Source organism: Anabas testudineus, chromosome 2, assembly GCF_900324465.2.
Source record: "Anabas testudineus chromosome 2, fAnaTes1.2, whole genome shotgun sequence".
NCBI lineage: Eukaryota > Metazoa > Chordata > Actinopteri > Anabantiformes > Anabantidae > Anabas > Anabas testudineus.
The window spans coordinates 1453418-1471924 of NC_046611.1; the positions used below are offsets into that span (position 1 = coordinate 1453418).

General features: G+C 42.2%; 1 long non-coding RNA gene across 1 annotated transcript; it reads right to left on the reverse strand.

Moving 5' to 3' along the window:
• Positions 1 to 1038: 1038 nt before the first annotated feature.
• On the reverse strand, positions 1039 to 15467 carry LOC113162887. Its single transcript, XR_003298851.1, has 3 exons — positions 15419 to 15467; positions 15133 to 15203; positions 1039 to 1094 (listed from the first exon to the last, which is right to left on the reverse strand). It is a non-coding gene; the product is annotated as an uncharacterized LOC113162887 (long non-coding RNA).
• Positions 15468 to 18507: the final 3040 nt, after the last annotated feature.

An 18507-nucleotide genomic window follows, 5' to 3' on the forward strand; every position in this document is an offset into this window, starting at 1 on the left:
TGAATGATTTCAGTCTGTGTGTCACTGGTTCTTGTTTCCAACCAAACCAGGACTAAAACACCAGAGAATCCTGGACCGGACCAGTTTGGGCTGAAAAAGAAGTGTACTGAAAGGTATCAGTTGATCTGTCCAACAGTAGAGACAGACTACAAATGAGACTAAAACACTTCTGACCTCAGCACTCTCTACCAGAGTCTCTACAACCTCCAGCTGCTCAGTTTCTGATGTATCAGACTGGTTATACTGGGTGGCTCCCACTGGTGGTGCTCAGAGAACATCCACTGAGTCTGTGAGGTTTTAACAACAAAGAATCTGATACTAACACATAGTTCAGTTGGATTTTTCAGATTTAAACTCTCACCTCTGACCAACACAGTGACGTCTATGTCTGAAGGATGTAGGACATTTCTTACACACATCTGTCTTCATGGAGAAACCATTGGGTTCTTTTATTTCCCGTTTCCTCCTGCACAGATATGCAACATGATATCGCTAGAAATTAATTAATATAGTTATTATAATAATATAATAATATATATAATAATAATAATAATAATATGAATAGACATGATCTATATACGTGGTTAGATAAAGTAGTACATTATATAGTGTAAAAACATTTCTATTGGACATCTCACAATTGTGAGAACATAATTATAAACACTTTAATAAAACTTCTAAACAGTCACTGACATCATCACACATCATGATGTTATTTCCAGCTCACCTCTTTACAGCAGGGAGTTGTTGTCCTTTAAAATCAATGGGAAGATCAGCTGACCAGTCACTTTTGCAGGACACACAGCTGGGTTCGGGTCCAGGTCTTGCATAGTCTGGTCTCTGCTGCTGTTCTGGTCTTGAACACAACATACACAGAACGTTTAATGTGAATAATGATGGAGCAGTGATCGTTGGAGCTGACTCTGACATGGAGAAGAGTCATGGACAGTTAGAGATCCTCATCTCACCTCTGAGCTTTGGTCTGGTTCTCATGGTCCCCACACAGAGTGGTTTTAGAGGGAGGGACTCCCTCCTCTCTGTCCTCAAACTGATCCATGCTGCTGAATCCACATCAGCTCATACACACTTTCTACCTTCATGTGGAGAGGAAACACAAATCATTGATGTGCAGTGAAAACTAAAATGGACAAAGATCAGCTGCTCCTCCACTGATTGGCTCTTCTTTCCTCTTTCATATCAGTGTCACTTGAATGCAGTCAGACAGTAGCGGGAGGCAGAGGAAGCTGCCGTCAGTTGCTCTACTTCTACTGTCAGTCCACTAGACGGAGCAGAGGAAGCTGCCGTCAGCTGCTCTACTTCTACTGTCAGTCCACTAGACGGAGCAGAGGAAGCTGCTCTACTTCTACTGTCAGTCCACTAGACGGAGCAGAGGAAGCAGCCGTCAGCTGCTCTACTTCTACTGTCAGTCCACTAGAAGGAGGCAGAGGAAGCTGCCGTCAGTTTGCTCTACCTTCTACTGTCAGTCCACTAGACGGAGCAGAGGAAGCTGCCGTCAGCTGCTCTACTTCTACTGTCAGTCCACTAGACGAGCAGAGGAAGCTGCCGTCAGCTGCTCTACTTCTTCACTGTCAGTCCACTAGACGGAGGCAGAGGAAGCAGCCGTCAGCTGCTCTACTTCTACTGTCAGTCCACTAGACGAAGCTGCCGTCAGCTGCTCTACTTCTACTGTCAGTCCACTAGACGGAGGCAGAGGAAGCTGCCGTCAGCTGCTCTACTTCTACTGTCAGTCCACTAGACGGAGGCAGAGGAAGCTGCCGTCAGCTGCTCTACTTCTACTGTCAGTCCACTAGCAGTTCAGGGGAAATACACTTTTAGGGAATTTTTTGACATATATTGTTCGTATGATTTTGATTTTATGATTTGAATAGACATCATTAATTTGGTTGTACTGCCGTCCGTGCATGAGGGTTGATGCCCTCCTGATAGCTTTAGCTTCTCTTGGAATAAATAAAAGCCAATTAGTTTTCTGTCCAACTTGCTCTGACATAAGCAACAATGAGACCGAGGTGGCTGCAGATTTTGGAGCCAGGTGCTGCAGTTGCTCTACACAGACTGCAAAACAGCAAGTCATGATGGGAAACACCGGGTTCTCACCTGATCCAAGATCTGATTGGTTCAGGTGCTGAGCCAACAACAGGACATTTCCTCTTTAAATAACTTTGAAATATTTAGATCTTATTAAGTTTTCACTGTGAAAATCGCAGAATGCTGAATGAGGTAAAGAAGAATCCTAGTGTGTCAGCTAAAGACTTACAGAAATCTCCGGCACATGCTAACATTTTTGTTGACACGTCTACAATAAGGAAAACATTAAACACGAATGGAGTACATGGGAGGACACGACGGAGGAAGACATTGCTGTCCAAAAAAAATATTGCAGCACGTTTGAAGTTTGCAAAAGATCACCTGGATGTTCCACAGCACTACTGGTAAAATATTCTGTGGACAGATGAACTAAATTAAGTTGTTTGGAAAAAACACACAACACTATGTGTGGAGAAAAAAAGACAGAGCACACCAACATCAAAACCTCATCCCCACTGTAAAACATGGCAGAGGGAGCATCATGGTTTGGGGCTGCTTTGCTGCCTCAGGGCCTGGACGGATTGTTGTCATTGATGGAAAAATGAATTCCAGAGTTTATCAGGACATTTAGCAGGAAAACGTAAGACCATGTGTCTGCCAACTGAAGCTCCACAGAGGATGGGTGATGCAACAGGACAATGACCCAAAGCATACAAGTAGTTCAAAAAAAGAATAGCTTCAACAGAACAAAATCCACCTTCTGGAGTGGCCCAGTCAGAGTCCTGACCTCGACCCGATTGAAATGCTGTGGCATGACCTTAAGAGAGCGATTCACACCAGACATCCCAAGAATATTAATACACTGAAAGAGTTTTGTGAAGAGGAGTGGTCCAAAATTACTCCAGATCGTTGTGCAGGTCTGATCTGTAACTACAGGAAACGTTTGGTTGAGGTTATTGCTGCCAAAGAAGGGTCAACCAGTTATTAAATCCACCCTGTACTGTGAATGTTTACATGTTATGTTCAATAAAAATGTTTGTGTACTATTATTTTCAGCAGACTGTGTTTTTGTATTGTTGTGAGTTAGATGAAGATCGGAGCACATTTTATGACCAATTAATGCAGAAAATCATGAAATTCTAAAAGGTTCAGAAATTCTTTCTTGCCACTGTAGAAGGAATCGGTGCAACAATGCAAAAAGAATAAACCCACTGTAAAAAGTTTTACTGTGTCGTTGCCTTCTCACCACTGTCGATGTTGAAAGGGAGAAGACGGAACATCTTAGAGTTAAAGTTTGTCTGGGATGGTAACAAACGCCAAATACAAAATCTGAGACAAAACTGTAGGAGTGCAAAAACATTTGTGTGCTCAGGCCACCATCTTGCCAGACCTTTTGAGATGAGCAACAACAAGGCGTTTATCAAAACGTTTCCTCTTTTATTAACTTTGAAATATTTTGATTTCATTTGTCATACTTCCCTACTATGTTTAAGCCCCTTTTAGTCCAAATATCCGATTAATCAGTAATCTAAATAATCTCTTCGAATTCCATAAAATGATTTATGTTTTGCATTTATAGTAGTGAGGGGCAAATGATACAGAGGCTTCGGAGCTTGTGTCACTCTTCCTGAAACGCAATGATTCGAATCACTGTATCGGAGCTTGTATCGAAACACCAGTGTCACATGACAGATCCTTCCTTCGAACGTCATCGCTGTTTCGTTTCGCGCTTCGTTCCTTCAAAATGTTTCGAAGCTTCTTATTGGCTCAGAGTCTTTCAGCTTGTGTCATTGGCTCATGGTGTTTCAATACATTCTGATCCAGTGACAGCTGGACAGGCGTTACAGATTTGAGTGTTTGGTGCCAAACCAGCTATTTAAGATGCATCATTATGCTTCAAATGAGGTTGTGAGGGGATAGAGATTTGGAGAGTGAGAGTATTTTGGCAACTGTCATGGCGAGTACCACTAAAAAGAGATGTTCTAAGTTTGGGATCATTTTGACACTGCCACACTTGCGTGTCAGTCATGAGCCGACTGAAGCCTGCAACAGTAGAAAAAATTACAATTCTCAATAAAAAACCTGTCAAGACAACTAAACTGCTTCTGCTTCTGTAAATAATCCTTTCAAATCAACCATACAAGTCCTTAACTGACACACTATTATCCTTAAAGGTTTTCTATAAAAACACACAAAAAATAAACGTTTCTGAATTCAAACACTGATTATTTGCAGAGTAGGAAGGATCTCTAATCTTGTCAGGGATAATAAACCCTGATAAACTCTTACCAACATTTAACCCATGTTATAATTTGCACTGATTCTTTGGGTTAATGTGGAATGTGTTTTAGAGTATGAGAGAGAGCATCTGCATACTTTATTGCAATGACTATATAATCATTATTTGGTATGAATGAACAAAACACTTGAATGACCACACAGACTTTTCTGAACTTTTATTGCTGTCATGGGATTGAAACAGTGCCAGAGCTTCAGTCGTGCCCTTCAGAGGTTGCTTTGGCTCTAGTTGACCACCAGACGTCACCATCACTGAGGCCTTGAAGCTTTGAACCTTTTTCAACACAATTGTTAGGAAAGCCTCAGTGCTTCATGAGGCTTCATTTGCCCACCACTAATTTATAGTTTCATCAGCAAACTAAACCTGATGACTGTGTTTCATTATCATTTTAGCACATTTCATGTGAAATATTTGAGTCGTGTGGGGGTTAAACCATAACTCCACCATCCCCTGTGTAGCTTTTTAACAACAAACTAAAGTTAGTTAGGTTAATGGATTCTGTATCCGACCCCACAGGATGGGAGGATTTGTTGCTTCCAGCACAAACAGCAGCTTGATGCTGAAACTGTTCGGCCTCATTGCAGCGTCTTGTCTCTGCCCCTGAGCTCTTTCCCCCCCCCCCCCCCCCCCAGGTGCAGTTCATCTGCTTTCACCCCTTAAGGCAGTGGTCCCCAACCTTTTAGCGCCATAAAAACAGGTATTTTCTAAATATACAGGGTTTTCGACCAAAACTAGATTTTTTCTGAAAAAATGAAGTGGAAAAGCAGTTATGAAGGCTTCACTGCCTCATTAGAGAACCGGTCGTCGCATATTATGCAGAGCGGGCTTGGTGGATTGGAGCAACTTGTCACAATAAATCCATATTTCCAGTAGGACTTCTGGTACTGTGTTGAATGCAGCTTTCTTTTTTCTATGAAGTCGTAGGCTCTTCTTCTGTCTCCTCACTTTACCCTGCGCAAAAAAACTTTCCAAAGACGTTTGTTTTTTGTTAGCTCAGAGGTTTCAATTTAGTGGTAATATTTGTGTTAGTTAATGTTAGTTATGTATTTTTCCTGTGCGGCAGGGTACCAGTTGACCCAGGGATCGGTGCTGGTGAAATAGATGGTACTGCACTGGACTGGTTTTCTTCATACCTTTCCAATAGATTGTTTTGTGTTTACATTAATAAGAGCAAGTCATCTTTTTCTCCTGTAAAGTATAGAGTCCCTCAAGGTTCAGTGCTGGGGTCAAGCTTGTTCTACCATGCCCCCTTTAGGACAAATTATTCGTAAAACACAGTGTTTCTTTCGATTGCTATGCTGATGACACTCAGCTGTATTGTCCCTTTAAGATCTCAGACTATCGAAGATGAATTCCTTACATCAGGGTATAAATGAGATAAAAAGCTGGATGGCTCACAATCTCTTGCAGCTGAATTCTGACAAAACAGAAATACGAGGGTCATTCAATAAATAAGGTGAATTTTTCGGTATAAGGACTTTTAATACAGATAGAAGCTTACTTTTTTAAATTTGTTTTTAGTTTTACTTTTTCACATGGATTTAATTTCTTTTGCAAATTAAAAAAAACGTGTGTTTTGGCGATTAACAAAGATGGCCGACCAAGAACGCATTCTCCAGGATTGAACAGCGGTCAGTTATCAAGTTTTTGGTTGCTGAAGGGTGCAAAACCCGTTGAAATGTCAAGGAGAATGTCAACTGTGTATGGTGCCACATGTTTCAGCCAAAAAAATGTCTACAAGTGGGCTAAATTGTTTAAAGAAGGACGGAGCAGTGTTGAGGATGAAGGCAGGCCTGGGAGGCCTGAAGAAGTGAGGTCTCCTGAGGTGATCGAATCAGTCAATGACCTCATTCAGTCTGACAGAAGGGGTGACAGTGGATGACATTGCAGGGACTTTGAAGAGAAAAGTAGCTTCCCAGTAAGTAAGCTTCTATTTGTATTAGAAGTCCTTATACCGAAAAATTCACCTTATTTATTGAATGACCCTCGTAGTTGTTATGAGTCCACAACATATTGCCAAACACATTCTGCCCTGCATGGATCCCCTTTTAGACAATTCTAAGCCCACTGCAAAAAGTCTTGGTGTTTGTTTGATAGTAAACTTAACTTTGAGCATCATACCACAAAGCTTGTTTAGCATGTTTTTATCATCTTAGAAATATCATGTAAGATCACTTCATGACACTGAAGTGATCTTACATGCATTTATTTCCTCACGCCTTGACTATTGCAACAGTTTGTTCACCTGTCTCAGCCATCTATTAATCGGCTACAGATTGTTTAAAACTATTACAGTTCCTCCCTTTGGTCCCCATTCTGTTGGTTTGTTTTTGTTTGTCACTTGCTCTTACCCTGTTCTCCTGCCACTTCCTTGTTTGCCCGTATATGGACTTCCGCTTCCTCCACTCACCGGACTCATAATTACTGATTCATTTCACCTGTTAGTCTTTCTCTCTTTATAAGCACCCCTCAGTCCTCTGTTTGATTGCTGGTTTGTTACTGTACACTTGGACTCCATTTTGGACTCTGCATTTCGTTAGTTTGTTGACTGTATCACAAACTTTCCCTCCCATTTTGTTTGTTTGTGCGTTCGTTGTTTTCTTCCCTTTGGACTTTGTTCCTGAGTGCTAGTTTGTCTTTGCCTGCCTTAGCAGTGACTTTTTGTTGTTACTTTGTATGTCTAGTGTGTGCGTTTAGTTTTTGTCTGCTTTGGTGCAATCATCTTTGTTTGTTGCTTTGCTTCATTAGTTAGTTAGTTTGTGTTTGGTTTTGCATTTAGTGCTTTGGTTTTCATTGCTACTTTGCATGTTGGTAGTGTTTTTACCTGCCTTAGAGCAGCGTTTTTGTTGGTACTGTTGGTGTTATGTATGTTGGTTCGTCTTTTTGTCGGCGTTAGAGCCTTGATTTCTGTTGTTACTTTGTATGTCTGATTCTTAGTTAGTTTGCGTCAGTGCAGTGGTTTTTCGTTGTTACGTTGCTTCATTATTATCCATTCTTGTTTAGTTTCCCCATGTCTTGTTTGGTTTTCCCCGTGTCCCCTGTATTTTTGACCGGGTGTTTTGGTTAATAAACCCTTTTTGTTTTGCACTTGTTTGTCCCGTGCCCCCGTTTATAACAGGACTCTTAACTAGAAAAAGAAAATATGAACAAATAACTCCTGTCTTAGCTTCTTTGCACAGGCTGTCCAGTATGTTTTAGGATAGATTTTAAGATGTTATTAATAACTTATTAATTATTACTTATTAATAACTAAGCACTGCATAGCCTTTCTCCCAGCTATACATCCCAGCTTTTAAAGCCTTATGAGCCTGCATGTAGCCTGAGATCCTCTGGTAGAAATCTTCCGTATGTCCCTAATGTTAGAATGACTACTAGAGGTGACAGAGCCTTTTCAGGTAGAGCCCCCAAACTCTAGAATAACTTACCTGAGGAAATAAAATCAGCTGACTCAGTAACATCTTTTAAATCTCTCCTTTAAACAAAAACACCTGTACTGGTGAGCCTTTTCTGATCTTCTTTAAATGGAGACAATTCTTCATTAGGAAGACTTCCTATTAACTTAGATGAATGTATTTTGTTTGGAACTGGTTTTCTTAAGAACTGATATTGTAGTTGTTGTAAGTTTTGTTTGTATTATGGTTTATATAAATGTAGTAAATACAGTAAAATTATAAGAGTTAATGATGCCCAATTCCAACAATCACAAGTGAAAGGCCAATCAGAACTTTGCTAAATGCGATGTCGCACACCGTGGTTTTACCTGTTTGTTATTGTGTACCGTCCTCCTGTCCCTTACTGAGTTTTTAACTGAATTCTCAGACTTTCTATCTGATTTAGTTCTTAGTGCAGATAAAGTCATTATAGTGGGTGACTTTAATATCCATGTAGATGTTGATGATAACTTAACACTGCATTTAATTCACTATTAAACTCTAAGCTGTAAGTCTGCGTCCATATTATCTACCGAGGGAGTTTACCTGTGTTATTGTCATTACAACTTGCATTCCACCGTCAGCCACTCCTGAAGTAGCATGTGACGTCATTAACTCAGTCACCGCTAACTTACAGAACCAGCATCCAAACACAACTCTCCCCACTTTTTACCAGTTTGTCAACTGCTTCACCAGGGAAAATAAGACTTTAGATTTCCTGTATGCAAACGTGAAGGATGCATACACCTCCACTGCTCTCCCTCCCTTAGGCAGATCTGACCACAACCTGGTGCTCCTCACCCCCGTCTACACTCCTATTGTTCAGAAGCAGACAGTGACCACAAGAACTGTAAGGAAGTGGTCTCTGGAAGCTATTGAGACTCTGCAGGAGTGCTTTGAAGCCACAGACTGGAATGTTTTCTGTGACCAACATGGAGGCGACATCAATTCCATGATAGACAGCGTCACAGAGTACATTAACTTCTGTGTGGACAACATCATCCCAACCAGGACAGTGAGGTGATCTCTAACAACAAGCCCTGGATCACCAGCACCTTAAAGGAGCTGCTGAACAGGAAGAAGAAGGCCTTTTTGGAGGGAGACAAGGACCAGGTGAAGTCTGTGCAGAGAGAGCTGAGGGTGAGTCTAAGGCAGAGTAAGGACGCTTACAGAAGGACGCTGGAGACCCAACTCCAGCAGAACAACATGAAGCACGTGTGGTCTGGAATGAAGAAGATCACTGGCTTCAAGGAGAAGGGGAACCAGGTGGAAGGGAACCTGGACAAGGCCAACGAGCTGAACCATTTTTTCAACAGGTTTACAGCACTATCGCCCTTCCTCTCCCCCTCCTCCGCCTCCAGATACTCTGCTGCATCCTCCTCCACCCCCTCCTCTGTCAGACTCACAGACAGAACAGTGTCTCCACTGCTGCCCCCCCACAACCATCCTACAATGAACATCAGTGACGGTCATAAAACCACACCCGTCACTGGAACTCTCACAGACGAAATGATCCCACCGTCATCCCCCTCCCCTTCCTCTACCATACCCACCTCCCCTACCATCTGTCAGTGACCAGCAGCCAGTGAAGAGGCAGCTGGAGAGGCTGAACCAGAATAAGGCAGCAGGACCTGATGGTGTCAGCCAGTCCTGAAGGCCTGTTCTGAGCAGCTCTCTGGGATTCTACAGCACCTCTTCAACCTGAGCCTGAGAATGGAGCAGGTGCCAAAGGTCTGGAAGACATCATGTCTGACGCCAGTTCCAAAAACCTCATCTCCTTCTGCTCTAAATGATTACAGACCAGTCGCCCTCACCTCACATATCATGAAGGTCCTGGAGAGACTGGTTCTGACTCATTTGAGACCTCAGGTTGAGACATCACTAGACCCACTGCAGTTCGCCTATCGCCCCCGGGTTGGAGTAGATAATGCTATTGTCTACCTGCCTCAGCGAGCTCTCCCACACCTGGACAAGGCTAGCAGCACTGTGAGGATCACATTCTTTGATTTCTCCAGTGGCTTTAACACCATCCAGCCTGACCTGCTGAGAGAGAAGCTCCTGAAGATGCAGGTAGACTCCTCCACAGCCTCCTGGATCACTTACCAGCTGACAGAGACCACAGTTTGTACGACTGAAGGGATGTGAGTCTGAGCGGGTGTGTTTTGTTGTGTAGATTATTCAAGATTCAAGATTCAAAAAACTTTATTAATCCCAGAGGGAAATTATTTTGCCTCATTACCATTGTTCTCAAAACAGACAAAGAAAAGGAACCACCAACATAAATACACAATAACATCAATACAGAAAAACTCAATATATATATACAGAATAAGTAAAATAGATAAATGAAATTGGGTCAATATATTCACAGCAAGTATATGACACTTTCACTTCCCCCACACCTCACAGAGGGGGGAGGAATTGTACAGATTGATTGCTACAGGTAGAAAGAATCTCCTGTGGTTCTCTTTGGAGCATTTAATGTTAATGAGTCTCTGGCTGAACGTGCTCCTTTATCCAGCCAACACACTGTGCAGTGGGTGGGAGGGGTTGTCCAAGATTGATAGGATTTTAGACAGCATCCTCCTCTCAGCCACAACATGTAGAGGGTCCAGTTCCACCCCCATAACAGAGCCAGCCCTCCTAATCAGTTTGTCTAGTCTGTTAGTGTGTGCCACCTTCATGTTGCGGCCCCAGCAGACCACAGCATAGAAGATGACACTGGCCACCACAGACTCATAAAACATCCTCAGCATGGTGCTGCAGATGTTGAAGGACCTGAGTCTCCTCAATAAGTACATCCGGCTCTGAGCCTTTCTGTACAATGCTGAAGAGTTTTTGGTCCAGTCCAGTTTGTTGTCCAAGTACACTCCCAGGTATTTGTACTCTGATACAACCTCCACCTCTTCCCCCTGTATAGAGAGAGGGATGACAGGACTCCCAGATTTCCTGAAGTCCATCACCAGCTCCTTTGTTTTATTGTTGTTGAGTTGCAGATGGTTGAGTCCACACCAGTCAACAAAACTGTCCACCACTCCACAGTACTCTGTGACATCTCCACCCCTAATACATCCTACAACTGCAGAGTCATCAGAGAACTTCTGAAGATGACAGTTCTCTGAGTTGTACCTGAAGTCTGAGGTGTACAGGGTGAAGAGGAATGGAGACAGAACTGTCCCCTGTGGAGCATGTGTTCTACAGACCACAGTGTCAGACACACAGTTCTGCAGGCGGACGTACTGTGGCCGGTTGGTGAGGTAGTCCATGATCAAGGAAATCAGGGGAGCGTTAGCCTGCATGTTTTTTCATTTTTCTCCCAGCAGTGCAGGCCGGATGGTGTTGAATGTACTGGAGAAATCCAAAAACATGATCCTCACTAAGCCCCCAGGCTTGTCCAGGTGGGTGTAGGTGCGATGGAGCAGATGTATGATGGCATCATCCACTCCAAGTTGAGGTTGATAAGCAAACTGGAGGGGGTCAAGTGAGGGTTTGACCAGAGGTCGGAGGGACTCCAGGATCAGCCTCTCAAAAGCCTTCATGATCTGTGAGGTCAGAGCCACTGGTCTGAAGTCATTGAGGACTCTGGGACGTGGCGTCTTATTCACAGGAACCAGGCACGACTTTTTCCACCCTAGAGGAACTCTCTCCAGGTGCAGGCTGAGATTGAAGATGTGTTGGAGAACAACACATAGCTGAGGAGCACAGGCTTTCAGCACCCTTGGGCTGACTGAGATTGTTAGGGTGGTGGCCGAGTCATGTGGGGGAGGGACTGAGGAGCAGTTAGTGAACTGAGGTGGGCTCAGTGGATCAGCCTGGAATCGACTGAAGAAATTATTCAATTCATTGGCTCGGTCCACAGTCCCCACAGTCTTCTGGCTGCTGGACTTGTAGCCAGTGATGGTCCTCATGCCCCTCCAAACCTCCCTGGTGTTGTTCTGTTGAAGGCTATGTTCCAGTTTTCTCCTGTAAGTCTCCTTCCCCCCCCGATCTTGACAGACAGCAGTCTCTGGACCCTCCTTGCTGCCTCCCTGTCTCCTGATCTAAATGCCTTCTTTTTGTCATTCAGGATGGCTTTGATGTCCTGAGTGACCCAGGGCTTATTGTTTGGGAAGCAGCAAATGGTTTTTGTGGGTACGTGGGTGTCCACACAGAAATTGATGTAGTCAGAGATGCAGTCCGTCAGTCCATCAAAGTCCTCACCATGAGGTTCACAGAGAGTCTTCCAGTCTGTCTCTTCAAAGCATCCCTGCAGGGCAAGGTGTGCCCCCTCTGTCCACCTCTTTACAGTTTTAATGGTGGGAGGCTGCCTCTGAACCAAAGGTGTGTATTGTGGGAGGAGATGTACCAGGTTGTGATCCGACTTTCCCTGAGGGGGGAGGGCAGTGGAGCTGTAGGCATCTTTAACATTGGCATACATCAGGTCCAATGTCCTCTCCCCCCTGGTGGGACAGCTCACAAACTGGGTAAAGGTAGGAAGTGACTTATTGAGGGTGGCGTGATTAAAGTCTCCAGAGATCATAAAGAAGACGTCAGGGTGTCTGGTCTGCAGGCTGGAGGTGACCGTCTGAATGACGTCACACGCAGCAGCGCCGTTAGCAGATGGAGGAACGTAAACAGATTAATATGGTGTGAGAAAACTATCTGGGCAAATAATATGGACGAAGTCCCACAGCCAAAAGTTCAATATCAGGGCTGCATATACGCTCTTTCACAGTGACATGACCAGGATGGCACCACCTGTTGTTAATGAGAACGGCGAGCCCCCCTCCTCTCCTCTTACCACTCTCCTCTCTCCTCCTGTTCCAGCGCACGGTGCTAAAACCGTCTATATTAACACTGGAGTCAGGAATACCATCATGCAGCCATGTCTCTGTGAAACACATCAAACTACACTCTGTAAAGATTTTCTCCATCCTCACTAGAGCTGTCAGTTCGTCCATCTTATTGTCCAGTGATCTCACATTGACCATAATCACAGAGGGGAGATGAGGTTTGAATCTTCTCACCTTCTCTCTGAACATCGCTCTTCTCCGTTCTTTATTTCCTCCTTGTTATTTTTTGCCTCCTCTACATCCCCTCGTCGTCCTTCTTCTGATCTCCTCTGGAATGTTTAAAGTCCCAGACAAAGTTTGAGCCTTTACTCCGGCCGTCCTCAGTAAGATCAGCTGATCCCGGGTGTAAACAAAGGAGCTGGCTCCATGGTGATGGAGCAGCTGTTGCACTCCGGTCTTTCGGATTAGTGAGAGAATGAATCCAAAGGTAAAAACTGAGATAAAAACTCTCTCGAACAACATGATCAGAGAGGGCAGAACTTAATTTCAAAACTGGTAACTTATCTACACAAAAGGAATAAAAATAATAAGATAAAATACAGAAAAAGACATCACAACATGAGAACAGCGGTAAATCGGCTCCAGCAAGGCTCGCGCCTGCGCACTACTATTATGTTACTTAATGTTCAAATGTTTTCTGTGTAATGGCTGCAACACCAAAATTTCCCCTTGGGAATCAATAATGTATCTATCGAAATGTAAATAAACTCACTCACTGTTTTAATCACACCCTTGATCTTATTCTGACATACGGTGTGGAAGTTGGATAGTTAATAGTTTTCCCCCAAAACCCTCTTTTATCTGACCATTTTTTTAGCAATTGTACGACCACCTGCACAGCAATAACTTGTATGAAGATTTCCAGTCAGGATTTAGAGTACATCATAGTCCAGAAACAGCTCTGGTAAAGGTCACTAATGATCTTCTACAATCGACTACTCTCTATACTCGTCTTGTTAGATGTTAGTGCTGCATTCAACACTATAGGTCACAACATTTTATCATCCTTAGGCAATATTATTAGGAAACTAAATTTCCTATGCAGATGATACCCAGCTATACTTATCTATGAAACCAGGAGAAACTAATCAATTAATCAAACTTCAAGAATGCTTAAAAGACATAAAGGTCTGGATGTCTTCCAATTTCCTTCTTCTAAATCCAGACAAGACAGAGGTTATACTGTTTGGACCTAAAAATCTCAGAGACACTATGTCTAATCACGTTCTCACCCTTGATGACTTAGTATTGGCCTCAAGTAATACTGTAAGAAATCTCGGAGTTATCTTTGATCGGGCTATCTCCTTCACTTCATACCTAAAAGAAATCTATAGAACTGCCTTTTTTCACCTGAGAAACATTAAAATTAGGAGCATCCTGTCCCAAAGTGATGCTGAAAAACTAGTCCATGCATTTGTTACTTCTAGACTGGACTATTGTAATTCCTTATTAATCGGATGTCCCAATAACTCATTAAAAAGCCTCCAGTTAATCCAAAATGCAGTGCGATGCTAGGGGGGCGCGTGTGCCCCAGGAAACATGCTTATTTTGAGTATGGAGTGGGAGGTTTGAAGTGTAGTGATCAAACCTGAAAAAATATTTAACAGGGATGAAAAGAAAGGCGGACAGAGCTGTAGATAATGAGACAAACGAAAGTCACCCGAAAACTAAGACGAGGAAATATGACGGAGGTTTCGTAGCGAGAAGCAGCGTAGAAAAGCAGTATCCACTCTTAGGGTAGAAGGCTGTGGGGACTTTTCTTCCTTTTGTGCCTTATCTTTGTGAGATTGGATCCACTACAGGTCCCAGCTAATACTGAGCAGGAGCTGATAGATGCTGTATCCTGCTTCAAACCCCGCGTTGAAAAGCTGTGCACTGCAAAACGTGCTCATTGTAGTCATTAATCCTGACTTCTTTATTTTGATAAAAGGAAAAAATCAGCACAAATAGTTTTATTCATTTTTGTTTCGTAGGTTAAAGTGTTTAATATATTGTGCTCCTGAGTTAATGTTGCTGATCAGTTTGGATAAGGTTAAAGTGTTAAACAGAGGTGTACTTATAACAATTTTATAGATAAATTATACTATTTATAGTTGTGGGGGGGCGCAAAAAGTTTTTTCTACCTCGGGGCGGCATAACAGAAAATAATTGAGAAGCGCTGCTCTAGGGGGAGTTTTTTCCTCTCCACTGTTGCCTAGTGCTGCTCAAGTTGGTCTTTTTGGGCTACATGTGTTTTTGTCTTTTTTGTGAAGCACTTTGTAACATGTGTTTAGAGAAGTGCTCTATTATTATTATTATTATTATTATTATTATTATTATTATTATTATTATTATTATTATTATTATTATTATTATTATTATTATTATTATTATTATAACACGGTAATCACACCAAAACAACTGCACCGAGACCCCAGAGAAGAGGTGGTCTCCATCCCCATCATGTAACGAACTCTGGTTCGGTCTTCCTGGTTAAAAACTGAACTAAAAGCTCCAAGTTTAGTTTGATGTCGAGTGATCTCACCTGATATAAAAGATCACTGGAGTTTTGTTAGTATCCCGTCTTCTGTCCTCGTAGTCTTCTGTCGACTGTTCCTGAAAAGAACCGACCGACAGTTGTAGTTCGCCATTAATAGAACACGTAGACAGAGGTTAGAGACATTAAACGGCCCAGTCCACAATGTTCGCCGTTTTAAATCCATTAAATCACTTGTCAACAACATGGAGATTTGTCTTTAAACCTCTACATTAAGAAACAAAGACTAAAGTTCATAAAGACAAAGTGAAAGAATCAAAAGAAACAAACTTACGGTCAATGACGCAGATAATAAACGTTTCCTGGAATAAGTGAGGGCGGAAACAGGAAACGGAGATTTTCACAATAAGAGACGTCGTAAATACATTTATTTTTCCTTTTTTATTAAAACATTGAACAATTATAGCAAATGACAGAAATAAACTAAGATAAAATGATAATGGAATAAAAAGCTTAAACAATTCATAGAAATATTTTAAGTAAAGTACAGTTCTTTACAGTTTTTGTAGTCTTTGTCCTCTTTTCCATCAGCTGTTTCCTTTCAGAGGTCACTGCAGTGAATCATCTTCCTCCATTTAACCCTGTCCTCTCCATCTTCTTCTCTTATACCAACTAACTTAACATAAATCTCTTTTTCCTCTATACCTCCTACTTGGCAGCTCCAACCTCAGCATTCGTTTACTGATATGTTCACAGTCTTCACAGCCTCTGAACATGTACAAAGCACCTTAGTCTGACCTCTTTGACTTTATCTCTAACATCTGACATGGTCTGTCCCTCTGATGGACTCATTCTTGTCCATCCTTGTCATTCAAATAGAACCTCAACATCTTCAGCTCCTCCTGCCTCCTGTCTTTTCTTCACTGTCTCTAAGTCGTACAGCATCTCTGGTCTCTCCACCGTCTTGAACACCTTTACTTTCATTTTCACTGATACTTTTTTTTATTAAACAACTCTCCTGATGCAGAGGCCCCAATGCCTGTGTTCACCTTGGTCCCTGATAGTTTGGGGCCAAAGGCAATTGCAGATCTTTGTCTAATGGTAAAGTTTGCCTCTGGCTGTAATTCCTGAATGGTTAATGCCACACTTTTGTCTAATCCCTCATTTCATTATTGGTGTAGCAAACTGATCCTTAGATCTTTTTGGGCTTTGAGGAATTTGAATTTAATATTAATATATCTCATAGATTAACTGATGAACCACCTATATTGTTAACAGAAGTAGTTTTATTTATACTATAATACTGTAAGTTTTTGGACTTCTGGGTAGAACAGGTTCAGCCGTTAAAAACAGTAATCTGTTTAGACTCAACAACAAAGATCTTGTCATAGAAATATGCATAATGCTATTAAGATTACAAAAGATGGGTATTTGTTGGATCTCTTATGGATTTTAAAGTAAATAAACAAGCAGATAAGCTGGAAAAGAACTCTTTAACGTTATACATACCCAGTAGTAAAATAATTAGTGGCTTATGGAGCGGGGAACCAAGAAGAATGAGTAGAACAGTAATAAGCAATGCATGGCAGAAAGAATGGGAGACATTTTTTAAAAATTGTTTTTTAAATTATAGTTTCTCTACCAGTCAGAAACCTACAGGGCGCCTTAAGGGTCACAGTGCACCTGGTCTGGAAACCAAGTACACCTGGAAACAGAATGGGGCGGGATCGGATGTCATATACGATATATATGGAGTGGGTGCCACGCCACTCCGGAACGGAAGGGGGTGCTATATTCATGATACTTATTGTTTTAGAACATAGTTACACAACATATTATTACAAAAGACCATAAGTAAATCAGTTAAGTCAACAGCCACCAGATGGGAGGAGATGAGGCAGGGTGAGTATGGTGGCCTGGGTTGAAACCGGAAGTGATGAGAAAACCAAGATGGCCAACTAATGGCGAGCACATGGGCAAAATGGAGGACTATGGAGATGGTGAATGGCAACCGGTGGAGAATCTCCAGGAGTGTAATCCGCAGTAACACAGAACCACAATGAGAACACAGTCACAGAATATGATGAAATCCAATGTCCAAATAACAGTGAGGGAAACCAGTCTATGATAAAGAACAAGACAGTCCAAACAGTAAATCCAAAGGCTAAACTCTGGGGAATCTAGGGGAATCCAGGTCATACACAAATAGGCAGTCCAGAGATAAATCTGACAGGCCGAATCCACAACAGTAAGACAATCTAGGTCGAAACACAGGGAGATCAAAACAGAAACAGAGCAGGGAAGGGAACAACGAGCGAGAACACAGATCAGAGGGAAAACTCACTGAACCAGAGGGGTAGCCGGGAAGCAGGGTCAGGTCTGGCTGGTCCAGTGAGGGGGAATCCAGGGTAGAAGGGGTGCAGGTCAGAGCAGGGGAATCAGGTAGATACAAGGACAGGTCTGGTACTGTGAGCAGGGGGAATAACCGGGAATAAACAGAACTCACAGCACCGGGGGGTCAGGCAAGAGACGGGGTCCAGAGCAGGCAGAGTCTGAGAAATCCAAAATAAGTCAGTCCAAGAAAGATGCAGGATAGTGTCCAGGTAAAGAGAACAGACTATCTGGCAGAGGAGACAGGTGAGCAGGCCGGTATTTATAGTGTGGGAGACCAGGTGTAGTCAATTAGGTGACTGCAAGTGAACAGACTGGGAAGAGGAAACAGGAATTTGCCAAAATAAAAGCTCGGGGGAAATAAAGGCAGCAACAAGGCTGGAATCATGACATTTTAAAAGAATCTTTATTGAATTATAAGCAATATATATATTGAATTACAGCAATTATTTTTGTAAAGGCCTTTATTACAACACTAGTCAACACTAATTCATCATGTGCAGTCCAATACTGAGGTTGCAGCTTATTGGTAAATTGGACAATTTTTTCTTGATTCTGTAGATGTTAACACGTGACATTATAACTAAAACATACTTCATATTTATTACCAGACAACCCAGAAATTAGGTTAACACTGTACAAATGATTCTCAAAATGGTTAGCTCTTTGTCAGTTCCATGAAGCATGTGTTACATTTCCTTTTTTTCCTCTTTGGTTGGTTTTGCTTTTGTTTTCCTCCTGTGTTTTCACCTGGTCTCCAGTAACATTGTGAGTGTTTTCGGACCAGGTCAATAAAACCTTTTTGTTTGTACTTGTATGACCCGTTTTGTCAAAACGTTACAGCACTAACATTTGCACATTAGTACATATACACCAGTGTTTTAACAAAAAATATGTTCTGTTGAAACAAAATGTGTATAGTTTAGCAACACAGAATCAATATCTGCCCCTGTCTGACCTTAGCCCTGTCCCTCCTGTTACAAAAGGTTTTATGTTACAAAAAATTATTATAACTTTTATAAATATTATTGA